General features: G+C 40.5%; 1 long non-coding RNA gene across 2 annotated transcripts in view; it reads left to right on the top strand.

Moving 5' to 3' along the window:
- The first annotated feature begins 1,460 nt into the window (after positions 1 to 1,460).
- Positions 1,461 to 19,074, top strand: part of LOC130682588 (uncharacterized) — a 115,408-nt gene continuing 97,794 nt past the window's right edge. For both annotated transcript variants that reach the window (XR_008995839.1, XR_008995838.1), the window contains exons 1-2: positions 1,461 to 1,563; positions 11,703 to 11,835. This is a non-coding gene — a long non-coding RNA (uncharacterized LOC130682588). The remainder of the gene's footprint in view (positions 1,564 to 11,702; positions 11,836 to 19,074) is intronic.

The raw sequence follows: 19,074 nt of genomic DNA, 5'->3' as shown, positions 1-19,074 counted from the left end.
ATGATAATCTTTTTACCCACTTAATCAGACATAATTCTTTTTCCTTTTCTTTAGTTTCCTGAACCCTATGCAGCAGAGGTAAAAAATAATTTGCCCATAGCCAACTAATCTGAAAACTAAATATGTAATCTTTTCACAGCATAAATGACTTGATTCCTTGCACTTTGCTGATTTGGAAAAAAATGCGTAAGTTTGCAAAAAATTAATGAAGAGCATTTAAAGCAGATTCCTTGAAGTTTTTCTCATTATCTTTATCTATAGTGAATTTAACACAAAATAAACATAGACAAGATGCTTACATTTGTTTTATATTACACATGGACAGGCTCTTTCCTTCTATGTAATATTGTGGTGGACATGACACTGAGCTAAGGGTCAGAAGACATGGATTCTGGTTCCATCTCTAGCACTTAGGAACCAGGGAAGCTCATGTTGGTTGCTTAACACCTTTGTAAATTGGTTGACTCATGTATTAAATGCTTATACCAACATTAGGTTGAAATATATAGAACTGCCAATATTTGGCCACTTTTAACCAAGAAAAATGACAATTTTATATGGTTTAAATTAATAGTGCTCCTCTGTCTTATAGGGTTACTGCATGAAATAAAAATCTTGAAACATTTTGGAATATTATAAAATACATGTACATGTAAAAATATTACATCATTATGCTAATGTGTGTGTGTGTGTGTGTGTGTTCACACACAGGAAAACCATTTGGTTCAGCTGTAATAACTGATACAGATCGCCACACATTGATTTGCACGGGATATAAAAAGGATTGAGAGGACTGAATGGCATGAACCAACTTTGCTCATTTCTTCTCCATTGAGATGTCTAACATTTGGCCTTCACATATATATATATGTGTTATATATGAGTTATAGACTGAATATATATAGAAAAACTATATATATATAAAAAACTCATATATATATATATAGATAGATAGATATAGAAAAACTATATATATATATATATATATATATATATATATATATATGAGTTAAAGACTGAATAGCAAGCAAAGGAGTCATTGCCTATCTGCAAGTTCTTCTTTACCTATCAGGCAGATTAATGAACTGGCTTCTCTGGAGCCATCATCTGGATGCAAAGCATTCAGAATCTGGTCCAAATGTGTCTTTCCTTCAATGACATTTAAGTACTAGATTCTGGTTCATATACCACCTTCGTTATCCACAGGTAACCAAACAGTTGGTCTTCTGTCTTCAGCTTCCCTTCGGGCCTCACACAGACTCCCAGCCTCCTACTCTCCCGCACTGCATCTCCTTTCCGCAGCCTCCATCCATTCCACAGCACACCCAGGTGAACCCAGTCTCTTCCCTTGCTCGCCCGGGCGGTGCGCGGCTCTCCGCTCAGCTGCAGCTGGTTCAGGGCGGAGGTCCTGTGCGAGCAGCCAGCCCAGCCCAGAGATGACAGAGCGGGCCCTGCGGCAGCTGCCGGATCCTGCACCTCAGCGAGCACCAACTGCTTTTCCCAGGGCTCTCTCGTTTATGCCTGTGGTCTCCCGGCCGGCCCAGCTTTATCTCCTGCCTTAAGGTTTGTCAACTTTTGTTCATTCTTGTAATTTTTACTTAAAATGGCCTGAATGGGTTTCTGTCACCTACAAACATGGGGCTTACGCTGAAGGTGTGTGCTTATTCCGAGGACCCTGCTTTTGATTCCATGGACTTTTGGCTCATTTACAAATCACTAGACAACCCTTCTCCTCACTTCAGATTTATATCTTGCTATTTTATGTATGTTATATTAACATACACAGTATTTTTTAATGCAACTTATCAGATTTATGTTCAAGTGACTTCGGCCTTTAATCAACCACAAATTCACTCCAACTTTTAAAAGAAAAAAAAAGGATTTATGAATGTTAAAGCTATTCATAAGCCTGTGCTATTAGACCGGAAAGTCCACATCCAAAGAGGAGTTCCAAGATCCTTTTTAGGAATTGTAGCATCGTTGGACTATTTGGATAGCCTCTCAGGTTGTTTATTTTTGAGTTAGCAATTCTCAGTGGGCAAAATAAAGAGAAAGTCATGTTTTGGAGTTGCACCTTGAAATGTGTACTTTAAGATCACTGATGGTATAATTATAAGTGATATTAATTATAAGTGGATTCACTTTATCCATTGTGCAACCCAAGTCAATGCTTTTTAATGGCTGAGATTAATAATTGTGGCTACCAGTATCTTTAAAAAATAAACAAAAAGCCAAAAAAAAAAATCAAACTTTTTCCCCAGTCTAGCTGCCTCCCAGTGGTGTAAGCAGAGCAGCTAGACAGCACTGGTTGTTGTTCTTGAATCTGTTTGGCTAGAGCCTCTTACAGACCTATTTTATGTATCTGTGGCATGGATGTCCTTTCGCATTTCACAAGAAGTCCTTATGTTGTCATCTCGTTGAAGGACAGAAGTGACACTGCACTCTAGGAGATATTTCTTGTTTAAACAAGTTACAAGAAGATTATTTGAAGGGTAACAGCCAGGTTATGTACCCCATAAAAGTACAAATGATTTACAAATATTTAACGATGAAAAAACTAATTATGCTCCTGCTGGCACAGAAAGGCCAGGCTCAGAAATGGTATAATCAATATGGGACTGTTAACTGTAACACAGTCTGTCAGCTTTTTAAACAACCAAAAAAAAAAAAAAAGTCAGAAAGTCTATAAACAAAGTTGAGCCCTCTCCTCCAGCCCAGTGAATTTTATGTATCTGGTTGCATATACCTTTCATGTGTGAGGTATCTGAATATTTGGGTTATTTCCAAGGCCATTTTGGGAGGGCGCATTTGGCCTGAGTTTCAGTGAAATTCTGAGAGAGGTGGGTGGCTTCACAGTGGGCCATTGTACACAAAATACATTTTATTCTCTGGGCTCTAGTGAGTGTTTCTTAAAACATTTGCCCTTTTCCAGAAAATTACATAAATTTGACTCTGCTATTGACTCAGGAAATTGTTTTCCTATAATGTGCATGTGTCTGAAGAGGTGCACATTGTATCTATATAAATTTAATGATGAAAATGTGTTAGTGAGTATCTTGGGGCTCAGGAATATTGCATGGAACGAGATAAACCATCTGGAATGCTCTACAAAAAGTGGTTGTCAGAATAGTGTGAATAAGGGGGAATCACATAATGGTCATGAGTACAGCTGGAGGGTCAAACTCTATGAGTTCACTTCTCAGCTCTGGCCACTTAGTCTTTATGATCTTGGGTAAGACTAATATGCTATCAATCATTCATCTGAGACATGGAGCAAACAAAGGTAGTTATTTTATAGGGTTACAGTAAAGATTAAATAAACATGAGAAGCGTGTTAAGACAGTGTCTAGCACACAATACCTACTCACTAAATACTAGCTATTAGAATCATACCAAAGTCGTTTCTGTCTGTAACTCGTGTTGTCTTAGCCTTGCTAGCTCCCTGTTGCACACAGCGGTACATTCGTACTGATGGCCTAGCTCTGCTGGCACTGGCAGCGTCTGCCTAACCTTTGGGCGTAAAACACTGCTGGATGCAGGCACGTCCCTCTTCCCCTGACCCCAGCAGGATTTGCTGGTATTCCTGGGGTTGTCTCTTACTTTTCTTGTTGTTGTTGGCCAGCTTAAAGCCGCCAGTGGTAGCTGCAGCCAAGATCTGAGAAAGTTGAGGCCGGTGCCACGGGCCCTGCCTTTTTCCTGCTGCTGCCAAAGTTCCCAACCTGTCAGGAGCCAGGATAGCATTGTGCCTCCTGCTTCCTTGTTATTTGAGAGTCCCTTGGTGATATGTTTCTCCCTCACTTAATAGCACATTTTATTACCAGGATGTTAAAACATTTCTGTGGTAGCCCCTTTGCTTATAGTTCCTTAAAAAAAACCTTCAACCTTTGCCTACAGCACCATCTGCAAGGTTCATGCCTGCCTTTGTAGGGTCAAAGAGGGACCAATACCCAACATAGACAGGATACCTCTTCTCTAGTTCAGGCTTCTCTAGGGCATCCATACAAAAGAGTCCTTCCCCAGCCAGCCTTCTCAGGCGGCTCCTCGGGACCCTGGCTGACATGCAGTTCTTCAGACGTGCCAAGGCACATTTGAATGCCAGCTTAGGCTCAGTGGAGTTTCCCCTCTGGGCAATATAAATGGCATGGAATTTTCCTCTATTTCAACAGAATTTCACCCCATATGGTTTGGGGGAACATGACTTGGCCCATGTCAAATATCTGAGTCCATATAACACTGACACCTATGGCAGGGCTCCCTGTATTACATGTTCAGAAATGGGAGCCCATCATTGCTTCTGCACATAAAGTTCTCAGAGTTGGATGGCATCTGATTTGCGGCTCTGTTTCAGTAGTTTGGGTTGGTTACCACATTTTACATTGTAATAACTTTACTTTATGGCTAGTGTCACAACAAAGCATAGCAGCTATTATCTTATAACAAACTAAAGCTACATTTCTAAACCATTGCATGTAACCAAGCTACAGTGCTATAACACCTAATTTACAGTTTATTCCAATTGCATGGACACGAGAAGCATAAAATAAAAATAAAAATAAAAATATATATATACACACACACACACACACACACACACACACACACACACACATATATATATATATATATATATATATATATATATATATCTCAGATTTCTTTGGCTCATCTGGGCCAAGTGCTTTGAAGTTTGGGAGGATGGCTATAAAACAGCTGGGGTTCCTTGTTGCTCACAAGACTCTATTTAGAGTGGGGCAGCTGAGCACACATCCAGGCTGAGTCCCAGCTGCCCAAGGGGCAGACTGATGTGGCACTTGGGTTCTCACACCTCCGTCCAGCAAAGCTAGAAGCCTGCTCCCCAGGCTTGTGCAGCCCTGCCTTTCCTGAGCTATAGGCCCTGCTGTGTACGGGATTCTTTGAGGTCCCTGAAAGGTGAAAGATTCTCAGAGGTAGTCCAACAAGCCCGCCAGTTAAGGGTTTGGAGGAACAATAGGAGCACAAGTACAAAGCAGAGATGCAAAATAGTTTCTTTGTGCCCGTACTGGTGTGTTTCCATTGAAGACTGTGGCTCTGGTTAGTTAGGCATGAACTTCCAAAAATTTTCATTTGGAACCTGATTCCTTTTTCTTCTTATAGGTTCCTGCACAACATCATGCAGGCTCAGAGTAGTCTTACCCCTCCTCTCTTATCCAAGATGAATCTTTCCTTCAAGAGCCAAGCATTTTCAAAAGATAATGGGTGTGAAGTTCCTGGCGAGAGGCTCAGTGTGGCATGAGTCCCTCCCCACCCACTGGCCCAGCAGGATGGCTGTTCCTCTGAGCTCCCGGGACTTGCAGTCTCAGGGCCCGTACATCAGCTGGTGGTGTCTCACGCAGCAGTCTGACCAGAGAAGCATGTGGGAAATGGAGTAGGTGAAGCAGGAGAGCAGGGGAAATGTAGACTAGTTCCTGGGTCTCTGATGGTCATGGGTCAACCAGAGAAGGATAGAGAAGGAACCAGAGAAGGGTAGAGATTTGTGAGATATGAGTTGATTACCTATTTTTTTACATAGCTATTTAACTACACTAAACATTGGTCATTTAAACTGTCTCCCCTTGCCCTGCTATTCACATTTTCCAGCCCAGCATGGTGGTTCCACAGGCTGGTGCCCAGTGAACACCAGCTCATGACTGTGGGGCAATGCTCCCCTTAAACCTGGGCAACACAGGCCTCAGATATCAAGCTCTAGAAGCATTCTCTCTGGTCCTCCCTTGGCGAGCTCCTCCTCCCATGGCAAAGAGTTCGCAGGGCTACAAGCAGCGACTGTGCCCTCACTTCTAACCATGTCCTACTTATCCCAAACCTGCTTCCAGGGCCAAAGAAGAGTTTCCCCCAGCTCCATCTTCCTGGGAACAGACCACACTGCTGCTAAGTGCACATCTGGGCCTCAGGAGTGGTCAAGGTAAGCCAAGGAGTGGCTGTGGGCAGAGATAAGAGGCAAGAAAGTTTGGATGTGCAAATGGGGAGGTCCACATAAATGTGGTACCGGGTGAAGCCAGTGTGAGAAGTGAGGCTATTGTGTCCTGAGGCAGGATTTGGGGCTGAAGAACAGATTTCTCTGCACCCCCAATTGTAGCACAGAACTCCAAAGACTCCAAAAGTTTTCACTTGGAACCTGAATTTTCAGGTTATTATAAATGTGTATTCACTAAGGTAAGGGGATAGGCCATATTTTTAATAGTTTTCCAGCTAGATATAATTTAATATTTAGGTCTACGATAGATACGCTCCCGACCTTAGTCTTGAAATGTCAGAGGCAGGTCTGACTGCTGATGCTGAGAAGCACTTTGTGATCAGGGTACCTCCCACACACCACCCCAGATGTGGTCATGACAGCTCCCAGTGTTGAACATCTCAAGGTGCTCTATCACTGATCACTGGCATTTCAGTAGGTATGATACATAGACAGAAAAATGTCACAGCTTCTAGGGCTTGATATCTGGGATTCTGGACAGCAGAAGGGACCTGGTTCTTTTGTCCTAAATTATTTTGATCTCTTAATAATCAGGCTCAGTCCCACTATCTCCAAGATTAACCTATTCTCTCTGATCATATCATGCTAATTCTCCGTCTTTCCTTTGGAAGAATAACATAACACTATTTCATTTTGTTTGTCTCTCCCTTGCCTCCCTCCTGGCTATTGTCCTGAGTCTTTTTTTTGTTTTCTTAAACTGTAATACTCTCCCACATTTTGTCCATCATTTTGAGACTTAGAATACTTGATTTTCCCTGTGTTTGTGGCAATATCTATATTTCTCAAACCTGAATTATTGCTTTGACTGTTTTTACTTTCTCTCACCTTCTTTTCCCACCATCCTTTTTCTCTTCCTTCTCTATTTCCTAATTCATGTATGTCAGAGAGAAGGGCATCTGGCTGTATCAGGACCATTCGATCTCTTCAGAACATACTGGGCAGAATTGTTGAAGCCAGAGTACCAAGAAGTATCTCTAGGCTTGAAAGGGACTCGGCCAAAAGCTCACATGAGCAGGCGAGGCAGGAACATAAATGTGCATCATCCCCTGGGTTATGAGGCTGGGAGGCAAAGCAGGGAGGAAAAGGGAAGGTGATAGGCTGGGAAAGAGGAAGAAACACAGATAATGTGGAGGGACCTGCAGGAGGAAAGGTTGGGGAAACCTGTGAGGGAAACAGACACTCAGAATTTAGGGCTGAGTGTCTGTGGAGATCCACTGAACTGCAGAATCGCTCTGCTTTTTCCACGTATCTCTTCAGTTGCTACAGTGAATGGAAGTGGGTGGCCATTGCAGGGCCAGTCGTTCATCTGGTACTTACTGAAAGGCATCTATCTGCCTACCTGGCACTTCTACAGAGAAGTGGAAAGCAGTCCCTGCTCTCAAGATGGTTACAGTGTTCCTGGAGGACTAACATTCACACATGTGAAGGTGACAGAGGCTGGAGCGGTTTGCTCAGAACAGGCAGAGGATAAATCCCAACCTCATCTGTCATATGGCATCGTTGACCTTTGTCCCACAGGGAAATGGACAGCCAGGCCAACACACACAAACACAAGAGCAGTTTCCACTCTGCCTGTGGCATCCTAGCCCAGCCTGAGTACTTCCATTTCCCTGTATGCTTAGCCCCCTCTGCCGGGGCGCAGGTCCTCGGCACATACTGAATTAAGGTCTCCAGTTCCCTCTGTGCAACCCAAACTCTTTATCATGGATTCTGCTTGTACAGAACAAGGGAGCAGCAACTTGTTATTTCTTCTCTGTTTTATGTAAAACCACTCACTACATTCTGCTTCATGTCCTACCCACCCTGGAAATACTGATTTTTGTTTTTGGACCTAACCACCAGCTGCAGCCATAGGTAGCTCGGGCATATTGTAGACATATTCTTGGACTTAAGGAAACAAAGCCTAACAAAGTTAAGAACTCCCTAGTTAAGAGATCTTGCCTAATTTACTTTCATTTCTGTATGGAATCATTCTTTTGATGGAATTAAAGGTACCACAGATATTACTCTGTGTTTGGATCATGTGGTCTAGCCCTCATCTGACCACTCTACTCTCTGTTTCTCTGAGCTTGACCTTTTTGGATTCTACATATAAGTGAGATCATTAGGATCTTTCTTTCTCTGGCTTGTCTCACTTAGCATAATGCCCTCAAGTTTCATCCAAGTTGTCACAGTGACAGGGTTTCCTTCTTTCTCATGGCTGAATAATATTCCATTGTGTATATATGTGGATACACACCTTCTGTATCCATTCTGTTGGGGGACACTTAGGTTGTTCCCAGGTCTTGGCTATTGTGAGTAATGGTGCAAAGAACATGGGAGGGCAGATAGTGCTAGGAGATCCTGATTGCAATTCCGTTTGATATAGTCCCCAGTGTGGGATTGGTGGATCATGTGGTACTGCACAAGTGTCTTGATTTCACTGGTCTTTCCTCATCTGAATGGGGTCAATAGAGATATTTATCTCCTAGAATTTAGAGGCTCAGATGAAATGATTTTGTAAGTAGGGCTCGGCACATGGGTGCTCAGTGTGTGTGAATTTTCTCCCCTTTCCGAGGCCTTGAACCAGGGTATTCCTACATTGCTGAGAGGAAGTCAAGTGGAGCAGTTACATGGTCAGGCCCTGGAGTTAGGCTCTACCACTTTGCTGCCCTGGGACCTGGACAAGTTACTTAAACTTACCTTTAAAATTTGAATTAATGATTGCACCCACTTCACAGGGTTGTAATATGAATGAAATGAGGTGACTATATAAAGCTCTATCCCCAAGCCTTTTGCAAACATCGTCTGGGAACACTGGCCTATTTTTCACCGCAGCTTTGCCATCTGTAGCTCTGTCCAGCCCTACCCAAGCAGAGTACCATGCATTCCATGCACAGGCTCTATTCTAACCAGTTCCTGAGCCCATCTAGACCCAAACAGAAAGGGCCCTATCAGCCTCCTACCACCAGCTAAGTGATCTGGAATTAGTGTGTAATAGCATTTCTGCAGACACCCGGATACATTTTCATTCTCCCTTAAAAATGTGATTCCCTCACTGCCCTTTTTTCTCAGACTGTGCCCTCTGGAGTAGTGCCTTAAAGCAGGAAATCAAGACCTCTTGACATCTTTAGCAAGACAAGATTGAAAGCTGTGTTCAGAGAATTAGACCACAGTGGTTTAAGTTATGGGAATCAAGAGTGGGAGGTAGGACGGGGTGGAGTCAGGGATCCCACCTCTTCTACCCCTGGAACACACAGCAAAAAGGAAGAATGAAATGTGGGGAAAGGAAAGCTATTAGATGTCATGGGTCCTGATGGCCCCTCCTTGGGCTGCAGTTTGGAGAGGGCAGATATGTTAAAGAGAAACAGGGATTATTGTTAAAAAAAAAAAAAGGTGGGGGGGAATTCTGTCCAGATTCCAATTGGAACTCTCGAGCAGAACAGACCATGCATTGGCCGTTGTCACTCTCTTCCACCCAAACCCTTCTCTCCTAACCCTACATTACATTATTTGGTAATACATTATTTGCATTATCTCATGTAATCCTCACAATATCCTTATCTTGTAGATAATGCTATAATTATCACTAGACAGATAAGGAAATTCGTGCACAGAGACCTAAAGTAACTGGCTTGATGTCACATAGCTAAAAGTAATAGAAACAGAATTTGAACCCATTCAGTTTGTATTATTAATCTCTAAGCCAGTGATTCTCAACCAGGGACAGCTTTCCCCCCAGGAGAACTACCGCAGCGTTTGGAGACATTCATGGTTGTCAGAACTTGAGCAGGGGTGTTGCTGGTACATATGGGGAAGAGGCCCAGGAAGCTGCTAAACATACTACAGTCCACAGAACAGCCCCCGTGGGGAAGAATTAACTGATCCAAAATGCGGATAGTAGTACCGAGCTTGAGGAGCCCTATTTCAGGCCAATCAAGTTCTCAAGTCCTGACAGACAGAAGTGAGACAAACACTGAAATGGTGCTGGCGCTGGTCCCTGAGGCTCACCATACTGTGAGCTAGCCTCAGAACCATCCCCACCCCCTCCCCGTACCTAAGCTGAAGAAGCCCTCTGGGCTGAGCAAAGTTTGAGTGAGGGGTTCTTTCAGATTGCAGTCGTACACAAGCAGAGCCCGTTTTTATCCTACTCTAGTCACAGACATTTGAAAGATGTATTTGATTTCTGTGTGTGCTGTAGACTGTCCACCTCAGACCATCAGGACTATAGTAACTGTTTTTCTTTCTACATACCAAAGTGCTTAATTAGCACTTTCAGGAAGAAAAATGATAGTGATGAGCTATAAGCCGTCACACTTATCACATGGGTCAGGGTGAAAATGATCCACAATAGTGTTTTTCTCTACCTTTAATTTAGAAATTATGATTCAGTGAGAGGTACTTTCTCAAACATTTAGGCTTAGAGGCAAATGCATGCTCAACACATCTGCTCCAGGAACCATTCTGTGTACATTTTACTTTTCATCTCTTGCTTCCTCTCTTGCAAAACAGAATGAGGTGTTCTATGAACACATCAGTAATTTGATGTGTCTGGGTGCCTAAAGGTCAACAGACTATCTTCTTTTTTTTGTTACAATCAAATGACTACCAAAACCTAGAAACTAGAAGTCTGGAGGGGGGTGAGGTGGGAGTTGGGGGAGGGAAGGTTACAAGTAGCTCCTAGTACATCTGCAAATTCAGGAAACTTAGAATCGACCTGGGGAATAGCCAAGAAGCTCCCATTTCTGTGTATGTCACACTACCCACCAATATATGGGATGCTAATATTTATTTTAAAACTTTAAACTCATGGAATTCTGCTATGTATTGGGCATGTTACTTTCTTGTAGCAGTGAGGTATACATTTTGACACTTAACAATAATAAATCTCATAGGTATACATGTGTGTGTGTGTTGGTCATCTTAAGTCCGGATCCTTCATATACAAAGACCTTAAATTATTAAATAAATCCTTAAATAAACCAAATCTTAAAAAACTAACTGAATAACATTGAACATTTTAGATACTCTTAATTGCTTTCTGTAGGAGCTGTTGCTTTAAAACATTTTAAGTTGTCCACTGATGCTAAAATGTGCTTGGTTTCTTACTATTAAGGTCTTTAATCTGATTAAAATAAGCCTCCAGGATCTCTGTCTAGTAATGGAAACACTAAGTGATTTCCAAATAGACTTATTCAGGGGTTCACAGAGAAGGAAAAAGATACAAATGACTTTGTTTGGCACCAATGAGACCATCATGATTGACATTAAGATGTGTTAAAATCAGAAAGTTCTCACCAAAGTCAACCATTGCATTAGACGATATTTTCTAGTTGTATTTCCTCTCTCTGGTTTACTTGTACTTCTATTATATATAGTCATTCCTCTGTTAAAACAACTTTGCAAAACATAATATCTCCCATGTTCTTTAAACTTTATTATCACAGGTTATATGATTCACTGTCTTATTCTGCCTTATGTGAATATATCATTTTACTCCAATTAGATAAGTCTGAGGGATTTTCTTAAATTCAGCAAGATTCTACCTGTATGTTCCATAAATCATCTTCTGAATAGCTGAGATGCCACATGATAGAGTGGAAAAAGTGCTGGAGGTTTAATTGTATTTATTAGTTGTGTACGGGGGAAAGATGAGTGTCAGAGTCTCAGTTTCCCCCATCTATAATGACATGGTTGTTTCTGGCCATGGCAGATTAACAGGTACCAGCCTCACCCTAACTACAAGCAACTGCTGACCTGGACAGAACACATGAAATAAATGTTTTCAGAAGTTGGACAACAGACAGTGCACAACTGTGATCCCTGAGAAAAGGGAAGCCAGCGAGGTAAGCCCTCCAACCACACCAGCTTTCAGCCCGAGGCACGCATTGGAGCACAGGAAAAGGTGTGAAATCAAGATGGAAATGGCCTATCACTGATACAAGGAGACAGCTCTGGAATGTAGGGAGGAAGATGTTGCTAAAATTTGTAATGCAGGCAGTACAGAGGAGCAACCCTGAGAAAGAGTTCTAGGAGTCTGTTAGGGGCTTTATGAGTCTCTGACGGGAGGGGCACAGGGGACTCCATATTGTGCAGCAGAGAAGACACACCGGGGTGCTGAAAGCAGAGCAACCCCCGAATTCACAGAGGTCTGGGGGACATTCGTATTTGCAGCGGGATTGGAAAGGAAAAATCCATCAGGAAAGAAAGAGGTGACACCATTGTATACCCTAACTTCATTAAACGTACATATATATATTAAGACAATATTATAAAAAACACTAAGCCAAAAAAGTAGACTACTTAGATGAACTAGATAAGTTGTTTGAAAGACAAAAATCACCAAAACTGACAAGGATAAATAAAAAATATAAATAGTAATATATGTGTTAAACAAATTGAAACAGTTAATGAATTTTAAATGAATTTTAAAATAGTCCCCAAATAAAAATTCCAGGCCAATAGCTTCACTGGTGAGTTCTGTCAATCCTTTAAGGAAGATATGATACCAATTTTACACAAACTTTCAGGTATTAGAGGAGGAAAGAACATTTTCCAACAAAACTTATGAAGCCATTATTACCATGACACCAAAAGCAAGACAAAGACATAGGAAAAAAGGTGTAGGTCAATATCCCTCAAGAGCATAGATGCAAAACTGAACAAAATGTTAGCAAATCAAATCCAGCATTTATATGACATGTATATACATGATGACCAAGTGGGCTTTATTCCCAAAGGGCAAGGTTAGTTAAACACTCACTGATCAATGCAGAATCACCATACTACCCGAATAAAAAAGGTAAGTCATGTGTGTGTGATAATCAAAATTCAACATCCATGCATGATACAGACAGCAAACTGGGAACAGGAGGGAATTTCCTTAACTGAGAAACAGAATGATCAGAACCTACGTGGCCAGGCCCGTTCCCAAGCACTCGGTCTCCCCTGGACCCAGTGACATGCCTTCCTTTATCACCTCCTACTGCCTGGTCTGTGGACCTGCCCCAGTGTGGGCCCAGCTTTGTGTAAGTAACGACTTTATCTGCTCCCAGACTGACTCTCAATGAACCTTGGTTAGAAAATCTATGGCACTGTTATTGCAAAGGCCGCCCATGTTAGTAGTTATTATTCTCATATTTATTTCTCATATTTTCAAATAATCTAATTTCTTTGAACACATGGACCACATTACATTTATAGGCTTCCCACTGAAAAATGCTTTGTTGTTGTTGATGATGCTGATGCTGATTTAATTTGTTGCCAGGAGCATGGTGTAAGTTCTAATTTTGGATAATTGTGAGCCAAGGTTACAACCACTATGGTTACATCAACTTTTCCGTGGTTTAAAAGTACATATATATTCTGATTTTAGATGTTTCAATAGAAACAGCAATTGAAGCACCGATGGTAGTGACTTGCCACTAGTAAGGATGGGGTTCAGTAACAGAAGTGGCAACTGGTGATGTATATTAGGGAATAAATATTTCAAGAAGAAAACATGGGTTACTAAGTAATATACAAATTATTAATAATGTGAGCTAGATTTACATTAGTGTCTTCTCAGTAACCTCTAACTGTTGCTAATTTTCAGCAGTCTCCCCAAATATAAGAAAGCTACCGCTTAAATATGTCCTCTCTAGATGCCAAATGCAGGGATAGGTTTTGATTCTATTTTTCATTTTCATAGTGTATTGTTAAAAAGTGATATTCATACCCATTAGACAAATGTAGTTGGAATTGTTGCAGTTATATATAACACATCAACACCTGCTTGTTTCTTCTCATTAAAAATGTGATATGTACTGAGATCTGGTTGCGTTTGAAAGGCTGAAAATGCATATCAAAAGCAAATAAAAAATTTTGTAAAAGAGCAGTGGTGCAAACCTCTGAGAGTATCACTTCTTGAAGATGATGTATTGAAATCTGTCCTTTCTATGAATTTTCATGTGCAGCCTCTTTTATGGGTGAAGGTTGGCTCTCCTAACCCGATGGGTTTTTAATGGATGTGTTGGGGGAGAAGGTGTAGGACTTTCATTTATATGACTTTTCCAGTAGAAGGTGAATAATGAGAGTATTCAACAAACATCTTTGTGACTGTCACATCTTATTTTACATCATAGCAGAATTCACTGAAAGGCTACTTGGACTATGTTGGCACCTCAAGTTTGTAAAACACTCAATGTTTCCAAGTACCTAGACCTACCTGGGGTTTCCAGGATGGTGCAGCTAGGATAAATGAACCGGCTCCAAAAAGCTTGAGCTTGTTTCCATGATGACAAGAGTTTCCAAAGGGGGTTTTAAATAATCTTGGTTCTCTCTCACTTGACACAAGGAGACATGAATTAATGATCACTGACAGACCACTCATGGCCCATTGTCACACCTGCACTCTGTATATCAAATCAGAAGTTTTTTTGTTTTAATCAATATGAATTGTTTATATGTTGTTTTCTTCAACCACCCATTTCCAAACATGACGTAAGGATCTATGATTTGGTTATATTTAATATTACCCTTAGAAGGGTATCCATGATTTAGCCTCTCATCCTCTCTTAAATTTATAATGAAAACATTTCTTTTCACCTAGCTTATTTTCTCTTGTTTATTAGTTGAAAGAATATGGGCCAGTTAAAATTCAGTTAAGAAACAAAGACATGTAAAAAAGACACAGGAAAGATTTTGTATTTGAGCAAATTAGAGAGAGTATGCTAATTACTGTAACAACCTCAAATCTGAGTGATATTATACAATTACAGTAGCTCCTTCCTCTTTTTAAAGTGAAAAGAAGCTCTTTGTAGTCATTCAGGAACCAGGTTCCTCCCACACTGTGGCTTTACCACCTTCCAGGTCCTTGGAAACCTTTCCACTCACCTAGCACATAGTGAAAAAGGCAGGGTAAGGATTGTTTAGGGAGTTTTTATTGGCCATGACATATGCTGGAGATTTGAGACAACATAACCGCAAAGCAGGCTGAGAATGTCCAGAAAGAGAGGGGAAAGTCTTGGTTGGAGAGCTGGCAGTCAGTGCTCTATAAAATGATGTGCAATTCCAGAAAAACAATGCAAAACTCAAAGACTCAGGAAAAATCCAAGCCAGTCACTGGTGACTTCTAAGAAGATTGTGTAGGATGTTAATTCATTGAAAAAATTGTGTAGGATGTTCATTCACTTGATCAGAGAGATACAATGAGGTTTTCTTCCACAGACTTCCGGGTGTTAGTAATAAAAGAATCACCAGGTATGTGGGCTTTCTTCACTCTCTTAACCATTTTTTTCCCTTGATTGGCAATTGATTGACAACCACATTCACTGGGTTCTTGAGCTCCCAGGCTTAAGGCAATGTTCATCTTGTGTAAATACATACATTACATGATGTAGGGATCTATGATTTGGTTATATTTAATATTACCCTTAGAAGGGTATCTATGAGTTAGCCTCTCATCCTCTCTTAAATTTATTAATAATGAAAACATTTCTTTTCACCTAGCTTATTATATATATATATATCCCTCAAACAAAGATTCCCAGAAGCTCATCATATAGTTAAAATACTTCCATGTTATATTTTTCATGTTATATTCCTAGTAATAAGTAAGGCTGTACCAGAGGCTATAGAGCTGTGGGGAACAAAATAGGGGTCATTCTCCTTTAAATAAAATGTGGCATATTTTCTACTGAAAAATGAAATTTTTTTGAAATAATAGGTAAGCTGTCCTTGTTATTCATAAACATCTTATTTATGCATCTTCACTGTTGTGATAAATTAGCTGGGTTTGTTTTATATTTCCCTACAGTTTACTTTAAATAATCCTTCACAGTCGTTCACCACAAGACCACATAAGGTTCTTTTTTTAATACCCAGAATGCTGAAATAGCATTTTGAGCACAGACTGTAATGCATAACAAGTGTATTATTTCTTCTTGGGAATGCCATGCAAAAACTTGTTCCTCTCATATTGTCTGTTTTTAGCTGAATTCCTTAAAGCTGCTCTGTATGTTAGGGTGCTAGTCTTTGAACTCACGACGCAAATTGCCCCTCCCCTCCTTCCTCGACACTCCCCAGTAGCCACATTCTGGCATAACTGGATCTTGAATTTCACAGCCACAAAATACTGACCAATTAAATGAGATTATTAACACAGAGCATTGCTCACCCTTTTTTTTCTCTAAAAACTCATGTCTTTAGTTTCCCCACCACACCCACTGAGCCTGTTTTACCTTCCCAAGGGACATTCACCTACCTGCCTCACCCAGTGCGTGAGTGCTGATATCAGTGACAAAGTGTGGCTTTTATATTAAAAAGAGCCTGTATGCCAATTGCCAATTCAAACACACCACCAACCACTCAAAACCCACCCATGCCACCATCATGATGGCTACAAATATGTGCAACTCAGACCATTATCACGTGTGATACACCTGTTTAAGGAGATGTGGTTGGCATATTTGAATCTCACTTGAGGTGTCTTCTTGTGTTGCAGACCCGATTGATACTGAGGAACATAAAAAGTCTACAATTGCTTCTTCATCCTTTAAATTATGTATCATGAAAAGCTGTAGAGGGTTTTATGAAATCATTCTTTCAAAAACATGGTGGGTACCGATTTAGTAGAGACAAGATGAGAAGAATTAGGACCTGATTTCATGGAATTCACTCTCAAGTGGGAAGAGACAGTCACATTAGGACTAAAAATGAAATGTGGTAAAGTCTATGAAAGGACCCGGACAATTTCATATTTCTCTGCTTTTCCCTGTTACTCCCTCTGGCCCAAATGGCATTCCACCTTAAATTTTTAAAAACTATTCATCCTGTGTTATATCTTATATGTGAACATTCTTAATTCATGCTGCTCCCTTCCAGAAAGGACCATTTCCTTTGTACTAATAGTAACCTTTCTGTGTATTTACATCATCCATATTATCACATTACATCATAATCATTTGTTTACCTATCTTCTTCCCTACGGGAGTTCTCGAGCCTGGGATCATTTCTTACTCAATTTTATATACTAGTTACCTAGGACAGTGCCTAGAAAATAGCACATTTAAATACATGTGTATTTTTAAGTGAACAAATTCTATCAGGACAATCAGGGAAGATTTACAGAAAGGATGATATTTGGGAATGGAAGAGGGAGAAATATATTCCAGACATAAGATCAGTGCAGGCAGAGGCACAAGGATATGGGAAAATTGGGGCTGGCTGGGGCAAGGACTCAGTGTTTCAGTGTTTCACAAGCATGTGGCAGGTGATGAGAAGGAGCTGTGGGAAGGTAGGGAATGAGGTTGTTGAGGAAGCCTGGGTAGATTAATGAAAGTTTTCATAAAGCAATATTCTGAGAGAAAGCATAATTCAAAGCATTGGTCCCTAGAATTTTAAGAGTACAGAGCCCTTTGAAATCTGAAAGCATCCATAGAGTCTTTCCATAGAAAATAAATGTATTGGTATACACAAATAACATTACTGTTTTGGGAGCCTTGAAATACCTAAAACTCACCCAGGAACCCTGCAAGAAAAACACTTGTTTGGCTTTTGTGTTAGTGGCAATTGAGAGTCATGAAAGGTTGTGGTATCACCTTTGGGTTCGGTAAATCTAGTTAGTTTAATGCCTAGTTAAAGGAGAAGAAGCCAGAAATCAAGACACCAGTTGAGTCTGGGCAGTCACTCAGAATGGAATCACTTGGTCAGTAAGTTTTAGAGTCTTAGTCATCTTTGACTATAAGCATATTATACTGCTGTGTCCCTCTGATTCTCATCTTTTGGTTTCCCTTAGACAGAGCTCCTTGGCTCAGTTGCCATCAATTTGTTCATGTATGTATTTTACAGTGCCTAGTAGAGTGCCTGGTGCTAAGCAGTAATCACTCTATAATTATTTGATAAAAGAGATAAAGTGCTTCTGAACTAATAAAAAAGAGACAGAATGTCTTAGGTTAAGATCTTTTAGAAACTAAAGAATTTTCTGAGGAAAGAGTAGTTTGCAGAAATGTGAGATAGGATATCATTACATGCAGGGGTTCCTGGGTATAGAAAGTGTGGAATGTTCTTTTCTGAGATTTTTATGTTTTCTTTCTAAACTCTTCCATTATCAATCTCATTATTACAGAAGCTTTCAAACAAATTCATTGGAGGTCATGAGACTGAGGAAAGAATGCAAGCCAGCTTTCCTTACGATTTCTAAATTTTTGTCAAGTGGAGAGAATTAGTCTCCATATATTACAGAAACATGTAATAAATTCATGAATTGTATAAAAAATAATTCAAAACAATGAGTTTATTCATTCAACAAACCTTTGAATACCACCTTAATGCTGCCAATATATGCATTTTCCATTAAATAATTTTTAGTGGTTGTAGTTGAGAAACAAGGAAAGAGGGGGAGGGCTTTAGGAGATTTTTCCTATCAGAGCAGAAAACAATAGGGGAAAAGAAAAAAGGAAAATGGGTTTGTTTGTGGCTAGACTCAGTGGTTCTGAATTATACGACTTTTATGGAGCCCTGATAAAACCCTGAGATAAAAGACTGATCAAGTTACATAAGGGGAGAAGTTATCTTTACTCACCCAATTTAGGCTGGAATCAGTGGCAAGAGCATTTAAATTATGAATTTTGCAGCAACAAAACTTGCTGAGGCAGTTTCGTTGAAGCCCCAGAGAAAGTATTGTGGGTTTCATCTGCAGGCCGACACCAGCTTTGAATGCCGGCCTTGGAGAGTTTGAAGTTTCCTCTCTGTACTTTCATTCCTCCCTCTAGCCATCCAGTGTTGGAAACCTTTTCATTTCAGAGACTAGTTGAGTATGTTTGCCAAGGAGAAAGTTTTTCACTAGACTCACTTCTCTATTTTCTTTCTGACGCAGAAAGTTGGACTCAGACCTCTGGCCAATAGGAGGGCATTGACAAATCCCTACCCTGGCCAGCACATAAAATATTTATACTCAGAGAAAGCTAGACTAAGTGGTCTGCAGAGCATTTTGCAGCATAGAAGCCAAACACTTTCCTAAAAGAGTAAAGCATGTTCACAAAAACTCCTCTTCTTACACCGAAAAGTAAACTATGATTTCCATAGTAGAGGATTGCTTGATGTTC

The sequence above is a fragment of the Manis pentadactyla genome, chromosome 2 (assembly GCF_030020395.1).
Source record: "Manis pentadactyla isolate mManPen7 chromosome 2, mManPen7.hap1, whole genome shotgun sequence".
Lineage (NCBI taxonomy): Eukaryota > Metazoa > Chordata > Mammalia > Pholidota > Manidae > Manis > Manis pentadactyla.
Note: the sequence above shows the minus strand (reverse complement) of the source record. Positions and strands in the feature narration are given on the sequence as shown.